Source organism: Ailuropoda melanoleuca, chromosome 10 (genome assembly GCF_002007445.2).
Source record: "Ailuropoda melanoleuca isolate Jingjing chromosome 10, ASM200744v2, whole genome shotgun sequence".
NCBI lineage: Eukaryota > Metazoa > Chordata > Mammalia > Carnivora > Ursidae > Ailuropoda > Ailuropoda melanoleuca.
Window position 1 is genome coordinate 97477674 of NC_048227.1, and position 18424 is coordinate 97496097.

The window sequence follows — 18424 nt, forward strand, 5'->3', positions numbered from 1 at the left end:
CGCGGCGGGCTCTGGGCTCAACACAGAGTCTGATGGAAATTCTCTCTCCCTCTTCCTCTGCCCCTCCCTGGCCACACATGCTCTCTCTCTCACTCTCTCTCTCTCAAATAAATAAATAAATAAATAAAATCAATCTTAAAAAAAATAAAAGGGGAATCAAAAGTATGTGTTTAGTTTTGTGCAGATTAAATGACTAGACTCACACAATGATGTTTTCCTGCTAAAAGAATGTTGTTCTGCTAGAGGTAATTATGATAATAAGAATTAGGGTAATTTAAACTCTATTGAAAAGGGGATTTAACAGATTCTTATGTTGTAGAGAAGCCCAAGAATATGCTTGAAATCCCGGCTACTTATGTTGTCATTAAAATAGCTAGGCAGCTACCAAATTAATTTTATGTATCGAAGAACTCAACAATTTTAGATTAAACCATTTTAGATTAATTAATGACCTGATGGCTCATTAATTGGAGAATTTCCATTTGCTATATGCTTAAAGTTGTAGATTTTATGTTTGGACCAAAGTATCATCACATTGCATTATTTTCCAAGTCAGAATATTTAACCTTTTCTTCCAATACACAACTTGAGGAAGTAGATACCCTCCCAAGTCGACACAAATGTTCCATATCTAGCAAATGACCACATGGGTACAATCATCTGGAGTCCCTTGCTAGATTCAGTTTATGAAAAGATGCCCTTTTATAGATTTCACAATAGCCTGATTTTCATTTCGTAAATGTGTTTCGTTGTTTAGTGTCTTTATTCATTCCCACTCAATGAGGAAGTGACTCCACTGTTTGAGGCCCAATGCCACAGGTTAAAGTCAGAGAAATGAGTCATGCTGGATTTGGTCCCTAGAAGTGCTTGCCAGCAATGCAGATGAGTTTATCACTAGCACTTAAAACGACTTTTATTCTCTCCCCTTGTTTGTTTCTGGGGTTGTGTAACAAAATACTGCAAACTGAGTGGCTCAAAACAACAGGAATTTATGTTCTCACAGTTCTGGAGGCCAGAAGTTGGAAATCAAGATGTTGGCAGGGCCATGCTCCCTCTGAAACCATAGGGGGGAAATCCTTCCTTGCCTTTCCCTAGGCTTCTGGTGCCGGTTGGCAGTTCCTTGGCCATGATTGGCTGGCAGCTCTGTCGCAACCATCTCTGTCTTTATCATCACGTGCTGTCTGTGTGTCTGTCTTTATAGGGCTGCGTTCTTATAAGGACACCAGTCGTACTGGATTAAGGGCCCAATCCATTATGACCTCACCTTAATTCAACTAATGACATCCACAACTACTTTATTTTCAAAAAAGGTCACATTCTGAAGTACTGGGGATTGGGACTTCAGCATATCTTTTTGGGGGAGGGAGGCACAGTTCAGCCCATACTAACACCCCCTTACTAGCTTTAATCTTCTTCTACCAGAAAGGTCTTGTATGCGAAGGAGTCTCCACATGGTAAGAAACTGGAATCAGAGCAAAGACGAGGCCCCATTGGTTTATAACGTTTTTACTTTCTTCCACATCAGAAAGCATACTGGCTAGAATTTTTATCTTCGCTTTTATAGATGAGAAGACTTATGTGTGGAGACGTTAAATGCCTTGCTTGGTATCACCCAACTGTCATATGTCACGGGCAGCCTGGGTCTCCTGACCCCGGACCTATGCTGATCCCGCTAACACACAGAGCCTAATAGAAAGCCCCAACAATATGGGTCCACTGACACTCAAAATGCAAATTGGATGCTTTCAGATTAGATAAGGTATTGTTATAAATGGGCCATGAGGAGGCTCCTTGCTGTTATGAAACTGTCAGTGTGCTCTGACTGGGGCTGCGGACTACGCAAGGGTGGTCCTGAGAGCCATGAACGCCACTGTCCCCCAGACCCCTCACTTCCCCTCTAGTTGAGTGGTGTCCCTACATAATAGCACCGGACCGCCTAGAAAGTAGGCTACGGTGACACCCATATGTGCCATCCTGTAGGGCAAGGGAAGTGCCCTGAAGAAAAAAGAGAAAGTCCTCTTCACTACCTCCTCAGGCAGGAAAGGGAAAGGAATTTCACTTAAAGCGATTTCAAAGTAGGCAATGCATCTGCTCAGACCCACCCTTTGCTTCCCAAGTCTTGGCCTCAAACCACCAGCTGATGTAAGAGAATCCCTAATGTGAATGAAAGCATAGGGCCCTGTGGCACAGTGGCCAGGCCCCAGGGAAGACACACAAAGATCTGGGTTTGAAGCCCCTCTCTGCCCGTGCCTCGTGTGGGGGTTTAGACAGGATCCGTTTCCTCTCTGGGTTTCCGGCTCATGGAGACGACAACTTCCGTTTCCTGGGATTGTTTTGAGACGTGACTGAAATTGTTCAGGTACTAGTGAAATTGCTGCTTACAGTGCCTGGAGCATAGCAAGTGTTCAAGAATATTGTCGCTCTTTATTCAGTGCCCCACGCGTGCAATATCCCGAAAATGCTATGGACTCTCCATTCAAAAGCCTATAGCGCTATTTCTAGTTCAAGTCATATCCCACGCTGGGCTATTTGGGCAGGAGGTTTCTTGTCTGTTAGATTAATTCTTTTGTTTCTAACCTTAACTCACTCTCACTAATGTATTCAGATACTTTTGCAAGAGTTTATCCACATTCTAGTAATTTGGGGGTGAGTTGAAAAACTTCAACGGTTACTTAGTTTGGGAGGCCTGTCTTTTATTCACATTTGGTCATCATTTGCCTCTTTGGCAAATCTCTCACCTGATCACTTCTGAGACAAAGGAGAGTTGCTCAACGCCTAGGAATCCAAGTATTCGATTCCGGGTTAGCCTCCAATCAGGGACTCCTCGCTAGTGACAGGCTGCCCCTGGCACTGTGAGATGGGGTGGCCAAGAGCTTAACAACAAGAATTACTTCTTGACTTCACAAAAATGTTTTTCTCTCCCTATGTATGCCAAGATGTTACAAAGATAAGTCAACACGCCCTTAAAAAGTAATTAGTCTTATGCTGGCAAGTCCAAATGTAATTTAGAACTATTAACTATGGAATTGACTATTGAACTTGCTAGAAAGTCATCCAATATAGGTTTAGAAGCCGTTATAAATCATCCAGAGAAAATAACCCATTTTTTAAAGTGATTCTAGGCACGAATTAGACCAGTCAGCCCCAGTTGGGATCTTATTTATTTTCACACTAGACCTATCACATGATTCCATACCCATCTTAATCTCAAAAGGAATCCCCAAACATTAAATAACATAAACTGTGTCATTTCTTAGATTGCAATGAACCACCAACGTTAGCATACTACCACTAGGAAGCTGCTTTTGTTTTATTTTTGTGGAAGATTAAAAGAGGGTTAAATTTTTGCTCATTTATTTTAATTCAACATTTATTTTGTATTCAAATTATTAAGGCAGCCCAGATATGCTCCACTAATGGAAAACTTAGGAGGAAAAAATAGGAAAGTACAAAGACAAATATAACTATCAGCTATAAATCCACTAACCATACAGTAACATTTTAGCATATTCACCTCAATCTGGCTTCTCTACAATATTTTTACATAGTTGAAATAGTTGTGCGTCTGCTCTTTTTACTTAGCATTCATAAATGACAATATTTCCACAAACATCCTTGGATTGATGTTATTCCTTTATATAGATCTGCTGCTGTGTGCTTAACCATCCTGATAACTAGGTTCATAACATTTATTCTTTTTTTTTTAATGTTTTTTTATTATATTACGTTAGTCACCGCACAGTACATCCCTGGTTTTTGATGTAAAGTTCAGTGATTCATTGGTTGCGTATTAATACCCAATGCACCATGCAATACATGCCTTTTATTTTTAATACATAATTCTTTAAAAGAATCGTGCTTATTTATGTAATTTAGAAGCTAATGAAAATCATAAAGAAGAAAATATAAATTGATAGTTAAATTTGTAGAGGTGGCTGTGATGATTTGAAAGCTGAAGGAAAAACACTGATAACTGCCATTTAGCGAAGACCCATGAAGTAGCAGACCGTGGGCAGATTTGTGACCTTCACACGCAACCCCAAAAACTCAGTGTCCTAATCACCACTTTTACAGGTCCAGAGCTCATAGATTTTGAACAGATGGGTCTGACCCTATTTTTATGTTTTCTCCTGGCTACATCATATTGCTCTCCCAGAATCACCTCCAGTCCACTGCCATGTCTACTGTCACACTGCCACTGTCACCGCCATCACCTCCACCACCACCTCCATCATCACCTCCATCATCACCTCCTCCATCACCGCCATCATCACCTCCATCATCACCTCCACCACCTCCACCACCAGCTCCAAACCCCCATCACCACCAGATCGCCACCCTTAGGGCTTCTTATCTCCATCACCACTTCTTTCCATCTCATTTCTAGATACCCTTTCTTCTCTTCTCATCCTTATATTTTCCTCTCTTGCTTCACTTTAACCTCCAACAAGCATTTCCTTAAGTGTCAGAGTAACAGAGAGAAAGCAAAGGCTACCCACCACCCTTGCTTTAGAAACAATCCCCATCATGTATCCATTCGACAAAAGCTGACGGAGAGCATACTATGTGGCAGACATGGTTTTGAGCGCTCAGGGTATAGGAACTCCCCATTTGCGGTGTTTCTTCAACACCAAGAGCTCATTGTTGAGGACTGTCTTCATGTTCACATACTGTTTGCCATGTGAAACACGCTTGCAAATTGTCAGCCTGTGTTGGCGTTACCAGTTCCCATAGCCGAGCCTCCATGCTGGATGGAAAGCAGAAGTGAGCTGTTCAAGAAGGATACCCCGTGTCAAAAGGAAAGTCTCAGGCAATCGTCATGAAGTAATTTCTTATCTCTTATTGCCACAGAAAACTACCACAGGAAAGAACTTCCTATTTCCAGACTCGGCTGATGTGCGTTTGCTTAATGCAGCTTGCCTGCAAGCGTTTACACACACACCCTCCCCTGAAAAGACTCTTGATGTAGATGGCAAGGAAAGGAAGAAGATTAGAACATCGATTAAAGAATGGGGACCTCAACAAATACATGCACTGAAGTCCCTTTCCTCCTCACTTGCATGAAAGAAACCATATTCTTTCTGTTCCTATTTTCTATGTAAAATAATTAGGGGTAGAGGAGTCAGATTCTGTATATGACTGTGCACCACCTAGGACAGGAGTAGGAGCACATGGGCCCCTGCAGAAAAGCAAAATCCACTACCACCGTCAGAGATGCCCTGCTGGGTGGTAACTCGGACTCCCACAACTACAGCTCTTTCCCATCCAAAGAAAACCAAATGCTCCAGATGCACTTGGTAAAAACCTCGGGACCAATGTCACCTAAGTTCTCATTTATATGCAGGTGTGATGTCAAGCCTGTGACTTTTCCCGAAGAATAAAATCCCCTCCAGCTGCCTGCCTCCAAAGGGGGTCCTCCACAAAGAGCACGGCTTCTCAAATGGGCGGCCACACTCCTCAGGACCCAAACAAGTGTTTAATTGTGTTTTTCTAAACCAAATGCATGGTCCGCAGTCCAAGCAACTGTCAATACAACATCCATTCAAGAAAGAGAAAAGCAGACTGAGTATACAACCATCCTCTCAGGGAATTAAAGAGTAATTTTGACACTGGACTTCCCAGAGGCAGGTTCATGAAGAGCTGAGCAAACATTGTATCATCTCCCAAGAGTCACATTTTAAAACTCATCACTGTTCTAAAAGAGAGAGCGCCAGGGTTTCGATTGCTTTGCCACCTTGATAAGCCAAGCAATGACATCTGATACATCAGCCAAGGAGTGATTTTACTTACATGCAAGTAAAAGAGAGTAAATCCAAGAGCTGGCTGGTTATCCCTGAGTTCAGGAAACTCATAATCCACTGAGGTAAAGGCTGGGATTCCACCCCTCGCAGCCAACAGCTCTGGAGGCTCGGTCTACACAGGACTACAAATTAGAAGCTGAGCAGAGACCGAGGCTCTTTTGAAAGAAGAGGAAGTGTCATCTCTACTTCCTCAATTTTCTTGTTCTTCCCTCTTATTGTTATTGATCCCTTCCTCGATTCCCAAATCCAAGGCACCGTGTACGCAAAGCGCGCATGTCTCGTCTGTCCAACTTCACGTAACCCTAAACACCACCCAGTGTCTTCGTTTCCAGGACACAGGCCCAAACATTACCTGGTTTTGCTTTCCTGTTTTGGAGGCAAAGACGTTTATGCACAGGCACAGAGGGTGGGAACGTTCGCAGAGCTGTTCTCGTGTGTTCGGTGGAGATGCCATTTGTTCATCACCCATCTCGTTGAGGTTCAATCTTATTTCAAATTTCTCTTCTTTCCCTTCTCCTAATAGTTCATAATGCTCTTCTCAATACAGGAGGAAAGCATTTTTGCATAAAAATGAGTCTTAGCCTGCCACTGTTCTGCAGCACAAATCATAAATTCTCTGATAGCAAAACTTGTCTTTCCCCCACCAGGCAAGAAAATGCCAGGCTGCGAGTCAGAGATACTTAAACTCCTCACCAATAAATTCCTGGCCTCCCATGGCTCCTTTCTGACAGCAGCATCTTGTTTCTTGAGAAGAAACTCTGCTTTCAAAGAAAAGGAAACAAACCCTTAGAATGGAGCTCGTGACCAGTGCAATTTTCCAGAATGTGGGATCTGCATCGTTAACATGGGTATCGGCTATCTGATTTCATTGACAATTAGAGGCTTAAAACGACCAACACCTCAAAGCTTCTGTAGGTCAGAAGTCTGGGCCAGCTTAACCGGGTTCTCCTCCTAAGGGTCTCCCACAAGCTATGTACTCAGGGGGTCTATCAGGGTTTCAGCCACCTCAAGGCTCGACAGGAGAGGGAAACTTCCAAGCTCACTCCTGCAGTTGTTGGTAGGATTCGGCTTCTCACAGCTCCGAGACTGAGGGCCTCAGTTCGTGCTGGCTGATGACCAAGGCCACCCTCAGTAGTTTACCACATGGACTTCTCTGCAGGGCAGCTCACGACATGGCAGCCGGCCTCACCAGAGTGAAAAGGCAAGAGTGAAAGGGAATGAGAGTGAGAAGCTCTCATTCTTGGTTAAAATCCTATGTGTGGCCCTTCGGGCCTGACCATAGGCACTTACAAAGGCTGTCACCAGCTGGCCTCATGGGGAAAGCTGGTCTCCCCACACCGCACTCGGTGACAGCGAGCGCACTGCAGTCTCTGAGGGGAGTTGCAGTGAAAGTCTCGGGGGTCCCCTGGCCCATCATGCTCTTTTGCATATTTACATTCTCAGCCCCAGGTGTCTGATGTGAGAAACGAAGGCAAAAGAAAAATTAAATTTCCTTACTACCCACAGCCCATTGACAAGTCCTTGAAATAGGCAGAGTGACCTTCCTCTAGGAACTCAGCGGCCTCCATGTTAATACCTTGCTAAGAGAAACAGGTAAGCTTAGCCCAACCCCCAGGGTCCTATAAGTCTACCTCAACATGTAAAAATTCATTGGAAACTTCCTTTATCTCTACCCCCAAGATACATGTTGGCAATCATCCCCCAACATATATGACCCACCAATATACATCTGAAGGGTCTCATGACTCAGGTTTTATTAGACAGTCATAAATGACCTTTCCCCAACAATAGCTAGCCCCCTCAAGGTCCTGGAAACCTTGCTTCCAAAATTCCTTAGAGACTTATGCTATCCCTAACCCCCTCCCAACTTGAAAGCGTATAATGGGCCACCCCTCCTGACCCTGGGGCAGCTCTTTCTGCCCACGCGTCCAGTCCCCGTACTTTAATAAAACCACCTTTTTTACACCAAAGACATCTCAAGAATTCTTTCTCAGCTGTCAGCTTTGAACCCTAACATCTTTCTTACATCCGTGTCCATTCCAAGCTCTTTTCATGTGAGACCTCGGGCCAAGGTCTTCTTCTGGTGATTCCACTGAGGCCCCTTTATGCAGGAAGGAGGGGAAGCTTTGAAGATACCGCTCCTACTACTCAGTCCCCTATTCAGGGGGCACTTCCACCACCCCCCTCCACACCCACAAACCCACTAGAGTCCATAACGCTGGAGCCTTTTTGGGGGGCTCCCTCAACATAGAGACTACCCCTCACAGATGTGCTCATCTGCCTGACTCCACAAGTGCGCCATTCCACGGAGGAAGATGGAACGGGGAGAGTTGGTTCTTCCTCCAGCTTTAGACTCTTGCTTCTGCCCTCGCGGTGATGAAAGCCTTAATGCTTTCAGTTGTGGCCGGTCGTTTCAATCAGCCTCTCATCACCTCCACCCTGCCCAGCTCCGTTGAGCTCCTGACAGGAAGAGAGGGTGAGAAAGACAGAAGTCACAATTTTTGTAACCTATTCTCAGAAGTAATATCCCATCCCTTTTGCCACATTGCGTTTGTAAGAAGAGGAGAGGGTCACACAGTGTGAACTTCCGGGGCAGCGATCCCAGGAGGCCATCTTGCAGGTTTAGGTACCATATGTAAAACTTCACCCAAATTCAGGTTGCCCCTGTCCAGCCAAATGTTAACAAAAGGGAGAACTCTTCTAAGGATAAAATCATAAATACAGTCACACCACTACAAGAAAATCTGAGACTTGCATCCAGGCATTCTAATATCCTACAGCCCACTGTATTCATTACCAAGATCAGATTGCCCAGATCTGAAAACCCCATGACCCTAATCATTCAATCTCCAAGAAACGGACAAATTAACATAGAAGCAAACCCTATAATAAACTACAAAGCTAGTCTAGAGTCTGCAATTTCAATCAAAAGAGTAAGTTTTCACCTAACCACAAGCATGAGAAGCCTCCAAGCAAACCCAGCGATTTCTCAGCGGGGTTATATAGTCTCCTTAAGCATCCATCTCAAAGAGATCAGAACTCCTCGACACCTGGCTTCTCTCCTCTTGACACTCAACGAATCTTCTCCCTCCTAAGAATGACCAGGCAGGGCTTCTTTGCTGGCTACAGCCTCCCCAACCCCCCATGGTACAAAAACATACCACTCCTTCCATCTTCCTTTGTAAGCCTTTAGAAGGGTTATTTCCTGGCCTGCAAGCACTGGGGGCAAGGAGGAAAAGGTCATTCTGGGTAGAGAAGTAAATAATTCAATTGGCTTTAGATCTTCCTCATTTGATGATGTGCGGATAACAGCTGACATTCCAGACGGAAGCCAGTGGCGCTTGATTTGCAGTTTAACTGGCAAAAGATGAAGGGCAACATATTCAAAAGCCAAGTGGAGATCCTCTGTGTGTCACGTTTTGTGTCTCTCCTTCTTCAGAAGTTTTTGTTTTCACAGATTCAACATAGCCTACATCCCAACATACCTCATGCCTCACAAACCAATTGTCAGTTAAAAACCATGTTAAAAATGAATAATGCTGGAACGCCTGGGTGGCTCAGTCAGTTCAGCATCTGCCTTTGGCTCAGGTCAGGATCCCAGGGTCCTGGGATCGAGCCCCACGTCATGCTCCTTGTTCAGCAGGGAGCCTGCTTCTCCCTCTCCCTCGGCCTGCCACTCTGCCTACTTGTGCTGTCTCTCTCTCTGTCAAATAAATAAATAAAATCTTTAATAAATAAATAAATAAGTGAAGCTGTTGGAGGAGAAGAGAAATCTAGGGCATATAATAAAGTTACTATTTGGTGAGAACGATTGCCTTTGGGGAATAGAACATAGTTTGAAAAACGACTTCAGTCTCCGGTTACAGACTTCCTCTCCTTTCTCTTTATATCCCTTTCATCAGGAGACAAAAATGAAATTGAATCTGTGGAAGAGTGAAAGGATGACAAGAAGATGTTGTAATTCTGACCAGGAATAAAATGAAAGTTCTCTCAGTGGTGTCTTATTTGCATGAACCTCGGTTTCTGGGAAAAGGGGAATCTGCTCCCTGCACGGACTTGTCCCTGCAGGTCTCTGTTGTGGGCGGCAGCCAAAAGCACCAGAGCGGATGAAAAGGATTTAGTGACATCAGGAGCAGGAACTTGCTTCTCATCAGCCTTTTCGATGCCATCATCGAAGTTATCCCCCAAAGGGCACGGCATTCACAATTATGGGGCCGGGATTGGAGCCACTTAAATTCCACAAGCACAGATCACCTGTTTGATAGAAATGGAATAATCCTCAAGGTGGCTGGACTTCCAGTTCAAGACGAATTGATCACAGATTCTTCTTGCCCTTTTCCCTCCCTCCCCAGACTCCCTTAAAATGATAGGAAAAGCATAAAAAGTATATGAGCCCAAAATAACAGAAGTAAAATTGGAAGAAGAGCATTAGAGCTTGAGAGATTTCAACAGGCCTCTGGAAGATGGAGTGACGGAGGGGGGCTATGAACTGTAGGAGGGCGGGAAACCAAAGCGTCCCATCAGTAAGACTGCACACAGTGGTAGAGAAACTGGCCATCTGGGCGGCGGAATCCCTGAGAGGATCAGGACTCAGAAATCCAAGACAAGTCTGAAAATCTAAATAAGTGATGGGGCGGGGCGCCTGGTGGCTCAGTCAGTTCAGCGTCTGCCTTTGGCTTGGGTCATGATCCCAGGGACCTGGGATCAGGCCTTGCATGGGGCTCCCTGCTCAGCGGGGAGCCTGCTTCTCCCTCTTGCTCTGCCCCTCCACATCCACCCCCATTCCCACCCCCGCTAGCTTGTGAGGCACTCTCTCAAATAAATAAATATTTATAAATAAGTAAATGAATGATTGAATGAATGAATGATGGGGCTGGAAAAAAGGAAGATTGCTCTAAAGTGTTTTAAGAACCTAGCCCCACCCCGGCCCACAGTCCCCATTCAGGCACCTCCAGTGGCCCTCCCTTTACACAGCAAGCACGCACCAGCCTGTGGACAGCCAGCCCCCCACCCCAAGCAATACTGGGGAGGATTTATCTCTAAAAATAGTGAAATTTTGCAAAAAATACAAACAAGGTATGTGGCTATGGGAACCCCAGAGAGAAAACTCCACATTCTGGTTCATTCTGGTTACTAGAGCATCACTCAGCCTGTGCTGGGGCATAACATCACCTCTCCGTTGGGTAACCATGAAATGTTTAGAAGAATGGGGGGAGTGGCCTTCTAATGGGCCTCCCTACAGAGATGCATGAAGATATTGTATCCATAAAAAATGAACAGGGTGCTAAGTAAAATAAGTAACCTGAGAACAAGAAAGAACTTTTGGTCATTGTAAATATGATTGCCAAATAAGGATCCTCATGGAAGGGTCAGGGCATAAATTCAAGTAAGTCTTTCAGGAAATAGTATTCAATGATCTCATGAAAGCAATAACATAAAAGATTTCCCTTAACAGAAGTCCATGAGCATTTGGATTAGAAGTTCTCACTGAATCCTCAGGGTGAAGAATTTCAAGGTATTGTAAAAGTCCCACATTCCAAAGACAAAGAGAAAATACGAAGATCTCCTCAATAGAGAAAACAAGTCACTTCCACAGACACAAGGAACTGAAGGGTTCCGGATCCCTTCTAAGTAGCATTGAGAGTTAGAAGGCAAGTGAGCAGAGTTCTGCAGGATCTCAATGTCACCCCAGAACTCTGCAGTCACTCACCAGCACAGATTTTGGAGCACCATTCTGGGCCTGGGGGTATAGCCGGGATGAGCAATAAGGAAAAGTCTGCCCTGCGCCAATTACGATGGGGGCTCTCTCAGCAAGATAAGTGACGCATCATGTGTTCAATAGTAGTAAGTGCTAAGGAGGAAAAAAAAAAAGCAAGATCGCAAATAGAGGTCAAGGGAAGAATTTAGGCTAAAAATTAGATGAGATAGCCAGAGAAGGACTGACAGAGAAGACGAGCTCTGAGAAATGGTCTGAAGGAAATGAGTGAGCCAGCTGATATCTGAGAAAAGAGCATGACAGGGAGAGGGAACAGCAAGTGCAAATGTCCTGGGGCCTCCAGAGCCTCACTGTGCACTAGAGGAAGAGCAAGGAGGTAGATCTGGCTGGAACCGAGGAGAAGGGGTCAGAAAGGTAAAAGAAGCCAGGTCACCATAGGTATGGTAGGTCGCATGGGGTCATAGTACTTGGGTTTTTGACTCTAACCAACTAAACCAGAAGTCAGCAAACTTTTTCTGAAAAGGGCCAGAGAGTAAATATTTAAATAGTGAATAGTCACAAACCAGCTCTCCAACTCTGCGGTTATAGCCTCCGTAGATAACATGCACATGAAGGAGCACAGCTATGTTCCAATACAATTTTATCTACGATCGTTAGCATTTGAATTGTTTATCATTTTCTTGTGTCCCAGAATATTCTTCTGCCTTTGATTTTTTTTCCTCAGCCATTTAAAAATGTAAAAAGATGATCCTACAACTTAGGAGCAGTGCAAAGCACAGGCAGCAAGCCAGATTTGGCCACGGCAATAGCTGGCTGAGCCTGAACCAAATGATCGATCCAGAGCGAAAGCAGACGGGCGCCTGGAGGGCTCAGTCGGTTAAGCAGCTGCCTTCAGCTCAGGTCATGATCTCAGCGTCCTGGGATCGAGCCCCATGTCGGCTCCCTGCTCAGCAGGGAGTCTGTTTCTCTCTCTCCCTCTGCTCCTCCCCTCTGCTCATGCTCTCTCTCTCTCTCTCTCTTCCTCTCTCTCTCTCTCTCAAATAAATAAAATCTTTAAAAAAGAAAGAAATCCCAAGGACTGCAAACAAGAGAGCTAAGGGGGAAGCCCGCAGTCAGCGGACAGGGTTACAGCCGCCCTACAGCCGCTACAGGAGCTGCTCTTCTCCTAGCTGCTCTGGCCCGTCACCCAGCTCCTCCAGCTGTCCATCCTTCAAAGTTCAGCCCACAAATCATGCTTCTCATATTTTATTACATCCATAAGCACACATGGCACGTACCTTCTCAAGTTCCCATCCTTAGAAGGGCCCCCATGCTTGGTTTAATGTTCTGATGTCGTCCATTCGAAATTCTTAATCATCTGTGAACAAGGAGCCCAGATTTTCACTTTGAACTGGGCCCCTCGAAGGATGCGGCCGTCTTTGTAGACATTTGGCTCCTACCTGGACTGTCAGCTCTTTGAAAGCAGGGATGGATCCTTTCTGAGATTTGCATCCCGGTGAACCAGTATAAACCCTTCAGTAAATAGACATTTGCCTAACTGATACTTAGATTTATTTTACTTCTGTGGGCCATAATGTTATACTCTAAAATCCAAGAACATAATCCATCTTTCAGGAAAGCTACGGAGTCACTCTAACACTATCCATAAAACATCTCTGACTCGTTCTCTGATGCCTGAAATGCCAAAATTATAATTTTATTACCCCTCTTTTTTTTTTTTTTTTGGAAGGCATTTCCTCCTCTTGCACTGTCAAATGTCTCTGGGAGAGGGAGTCTTTAAGTTTTGCTAGCAACCCTTAACTAATATGAATTTGTCACATCCCTTCAGACAGAACCAGCCCTGCCCCAAAAGAAGGCAAAAAGTTCACACTCTGAACACATAACACGAAGCTGTGTTACTGATTGCGGACTCTATCAGTAAAACATGGAGACAAAGAACTCAAACAGCTTTCTGAGCCTCAGCCATTGCAAATCAGCGAGGCGAAGATTTCCGTGTTATATGTGAAAACATACCAACGCTCAAGATTTTTTTTGAAAGATATATTATCTCCAATACACATCACGCCATCTCTAATTTCTGCCTGAAATATTTTTTCACCTTTTCCACCAATCAGATATCAAAACCCTTACCTGCTCATTTATTATTCAGTGTAATTCATAGAATGTGTTTCTAGGGTGATGATGTGCTAGACAATGGGCTAGACCCTGAGGACCATGGAGCTAGGAAAGGGGGAGGGGTCAGAGGCCCAAGGAGACGAGGAGACTAGGAGGCAGTGTGGGACGGACACTGCCAAATAGAAGGGGTAGGCGAGATCAGAGATAGAAGAAAAGAATCCATTGGAGCTAACTTCCCAGGGAGGATAGAGCAGGTGCTGATCCTTGGAGCACAGGTGACAATACTGACAGTGAGACGGGCCAAAGGATGACAATCCACGCTGTGGGTGAAGGTGCGGGAGATCAGCAGGGTGATGCCCAGCTCGGTGCTCCTCACTGCGCTGGGAGAGCCTCCTTGGAAGGCTTGTAGGGGCTTTCGATCGTCCCAGTGATTGAGTTGCTCCCCCGCGTAATTGACTGGGGGTGAGTTTCATGATGGGGGAAGTTTGATGTCCCTCGAAACAAAAGGCAACTCGCATAACAAAGAATCATCCTGTGTCCCCCAAAACTTCAGACATCCTCTTACTGTGAATAGTATGTCAGTTTTAGCCACCTGAGTCTAGAAACAAAGTATATTTTTTACTTGGCTTTAGTACCATTGACATATCTAGGAATGCTACTGTTGTTACTTCCAAATGTATCTTGTAAATGTGTTTTATTTGGAAGTTTGCAGAGAACTGCTCACCATTTCAGAAAAGCCCAGGAAGCGCTCACGGGCAGCCTTGCTTATGGAATCAGTCCGGTATCGATGTGCGTCAGTCAATAGCTGTTAAATTCCCAATGATTTAGCGTGTATATGAATATGTTTAGTTGAGCATGACTTCCAAAGTCAAATTTTTTCTTTCTTTTTTTTTTAAAGATTTTATTTATTTATTTGACAGAGACAGCCAGAGAAAGAGGGAACACAAGCAGGGGGAGTGGGAGAGGAAGAAGCAGACTCCCAGAGGAGGAGCCTGATGTGGGGCTCGATCTCAGAACACTGGGATCACGCCCTGAGCTGAAGGCAGATGCTTAACGACTGCGCCACCCAGGCGCCCCCAAAACCAATTTTTTTTCAATAAAGCATCAAGAATAGTTAGCCAAATACTGTCTTATTTAGCTTAAATCAAAACTTATATTTTATTAACTGGCATAAGGATTTGTTTGATTTGTTTTCCTAGTGTGATCATGTCTGAGCATTTATATATTGAAATACATATTACTTGGGTGCCTGGGTGGCTCAGTCAGTCAAGTCTCTGACTCTTGGTTTCAGCTCAGGTCATGATCTCAGGGTCACGAGATCAAGCCCCACGTTAGGCTCCACACTGAAACTTTTCTCCCTCTCCCTCTGCCCCTCCCCTGCTCAGGCTCTCTCTAAAATTAAATAAATACATATGTAAAATACATATTATTTTATTAGAAGCTACATTTATATTTCATTTAGGACATTAAGAGTTTTTTTAAGATTTTTATTTATTTATTTGAGAGAGAGAGAGAGAGCACAAGCAGGGAGTGTGGCAGACGGAGGGAGAAGCAGGCTCCTCACTCAGCATGGAGCCTGATGCAGGACTCGATCCCAGGACCTTGGGATCATGACCTGAGCCAAAGGCAAACGCTTAACCGACTAAGCCATGCAGGTGTCCCAAGACATTAAGAGTTAATAGAGGGTTTACTGTGTGCCAGACCTATTATATATAAGTCCTTGAAGCAGCTGTTATTACCCTCATTTCAGAGATGAGGAAACTGAGGCATAGAGAAATCAAGTCATTTGCCTGAGGTCTCACAGGTAGCAGAGAGCAGAGCCTGGATGCGAACCCAGGCAAGCTCGTGCATTTAGCCAAATTACCATATTGCATGACATTTGTTCTTTCTAAGCTTATGTATAATTAGATTATGTTATTTATGAGTCTCATTTCAAGATAGTAAACACGGCATTTTAATATATATTCTCTCGAGAAAAGGGAAGCGTTGCATCTGATAAGGTTGAGAACCACTGGTGCAGCTAAAAATGTATGTGAAGGAGCAAGTGATGAGAAATAAAACTCAAAGGATAGCTGAGGGTTGGCCCAGCTCACCTCACCAGGCAAGCCAAGGAATGTGGACTGAGTTATTTAGAAAGATCCCTGCCTCCTTCCATAAAAAAAACATTCTGAATATTATGTACTTTCCTTACATTCTATCCTTTTTCTATGCAGAAATTCTCCTTGTTAAGAGATGCAGGGTTCTCAAAGGTAGTGACTATATATACTTTTTAACTCTAAACCCCAAGGTACAATATCTGTCACATTACGGTCCAGTAATTTTGGTCAAATTAATTCTATTTTCCAGTATTAAAGACTAGAATGCAAAAACTTAGTTTTTTTCCCCTGCTCTCTTTCAATGGGCTCCTCCCCGCAGGGGCTTCCTTAATGAGGAAAATTAACAGTTCCAACCTGATACCTTTGGGGTCTTTCTCTTACCAAGCAAAGATCCCCCTTATTGGTCTCACCTAATGGGTTCTTTCATCAGCTTAGGTTACGCCTGTGCCTAGGAATTCCAATGTTTACAACAACCATTCCCTATTCCAGTTAATGAGATAGTACTTGGGACATTTTTGCCTGGATTTTTTCTTAATAGCGGCCTGCTGACAAATCCCATGGGGTCTGCAATACTGTTGGTTAAGAGCCTTATTTTACCATCTCTGAATTAAGCCTGAATCAATAACAGTAGGAAGACCACCCCCAGGACACGAGGCAACACCTCAGCCACTTTTCCATCATCTGGTCTAAGAGCAGGATTGAGCCAAGGTTCTCCAGGGGAGGCCAGGACCCGCTAAGACATATGAGCCCCGACCAGACTGTAACTTGTTAGTGAAGCAGGCCTTTGGCAAGTACAGGTCTCTCCTCTCACCCGCAAGGCCTTCTCCCCAAGTATGCCTTCCAACGGCATGGAGCAGAGCCACTCAGCACTCTTTCCCCATCTCCACATCTCCAGATGTGACCGTGTCCCTTAATCTGGCCCAGACAGAGGCTCAGCTTCGCTGGATCTTCTCGACTATGCGTGTCCTGAATCAGCAGACACTCCAGGACCCATAAAGATGAATCACGGCAGAGGCAAAATAGGAGATTTTCACAAAGTGGATGATGAAAGAACTGGAAATACAGGTAGTGGGGTAGGTGCTGGAAATACTTTAAAATGTATACGTGCAATAAAGTTTCCAGTATATATATGTTGAATTTTCAAGCTATTATGAGCAACTAGGTCAGTGTAGCATAAATCAGAAGTGTTGTAGAACAAAGATTCTTCTAAAAGTAGGGAGTTATTGAGAGTTCCTTCAGCCTCTACAGGTCCAGAAATTCACTCTGTTGTAAGTTGAAGTACTTCTATGATTACAATTCCCTCCACACTATAAATTCCTAGAAGCTGGGGTCAATATCTTGTTCATTGATATATCTCACAATTCTTAGCACACAGTAGGCATTCTGTAAATATTTGTTGAAAAAGTGAGGGAAAGATGGAAGAAGTGAAGAAATACCAAAAGTATTTGTTTTCCATTGCTCTTGTAACAAATTACCACGAACTCGGTGACTTAAAGCATTACAGATCTATTCCTTACCGTTCCGGAAGTCATGAGTCTACCATGGGTTGGCCAGGCTCTATTCCTTCTAGAGGCTCCAAGAGAGAACCATTGCCTTGCTTTTTCCAGGTTCTAGAGTCTACTGAATTCTTTGGCCCATCGCCCCACACCACTCCAAACTCTGTTTCTGCTCCTTCTCTTAATCTGACCTTCCTCTCTCCCTCTTCTAAGGAGCCTTGTGATTTCCTTGGGCCCACCAGGGTATCCAAAATAATCTCCCCATTTTAAGTTAAAACCTTTAACTTAATCATATCTGTGAAGTTCCTTTGCCATGTAAAATAACAGATCCACAGGTTCTGGGGATTAGAACATGGACATCTTTGAAGGACCGTTATTCAGCTACTCCATGGGGATAGACTCTTTTTCCCTCACCTAATTCTTTTTTTTTTTTTTAAGATTTTATTTTTCTTAAGCAATCTCTACCCCCAACGTGGGGCCTGAACTCACAACCCCTAAATCAAGAGTTGCACACTCAACTGACTGAGCCAGACAGGTGCCCCTTCCCTTACCTAATTCTAACAGTTTGTATTGCTTTTATATTCCGTAAGCAGCTAGATCTCATCCAGAATGTGAGATATGTTAATGCCTTCCAAATGCCTAGCTCGGTTCTTAATACCAATTGAGCCAAAGCAGGGGAGACGTTAGGGTTTTTTTTCCCCCCAGACCCTTATCTACCCTCACAAGTAAATCACCCAATTTTATCACTATAACCTCATAATTTCCAAATCCATGTCCTTCTTCCAAACCTGCCTGCCACCTCACTCCTGCTTTAGACCTCATCCTCTGCAAAACCTCTCCAGCCAGACTCCTCCCCGCCAGGTGGATCTCCCTAAAGCTATCCTCCAGGATTCCGAGTTCTCGAACCCTGTCACTCCCCAGGGGCTGCCCATACGCCTCGAGAAATGTTTGCTGTAATACTTACTAAGCAGAACTGGTGATAATGGATATTGATTTGAAAAAAAAAATGTTCAAAAAAGAGATCCTATAATCTAAGATCTGCCACTTCCTTATTTGTGAAGGATTCCTTTGATTGGATTTCACCTGTTTCGGCTACATGATTCAGTTTTGTAAGGAAGCCTGTTACTCTGGTCGGTTAGTGCGTGTGTAGTTCACGCGAGCCGACCCCACGTATGTATAACGTTAGCTTTCGAAGACTGA

General features: G+C 44.2%; 1 protein-coding gene across 7 annotated transcripts in view; it reads right to left on the minus strand.

Annotated features, from left to right (window-relative positions):
* The window catches only part of IPCEF1 (interaction protein for cytohesin exchange factors 1), a 172421-nt gene extending 166486 nt beyond the window's left edge, over positions 1–5935 (minus strand). For 6 of the 7 annotated variants that reach the window (XM_034669345.1, XM_034669341.1, XM_034669344.1 and 3 more), the window contains exon 1: positions 5791–5935. The gene's annotated coding sequence lies outside the window, so the exon portion shown is untranslated. The remainder of the gene's footprint in view (positions 1–5790) is intronic. The other variant, XM_034669347.1, reaches the window with a different exon arrangement.
* Between the last annotated feature and the right edge of the window lie 12489 nt (positions 5936–18424).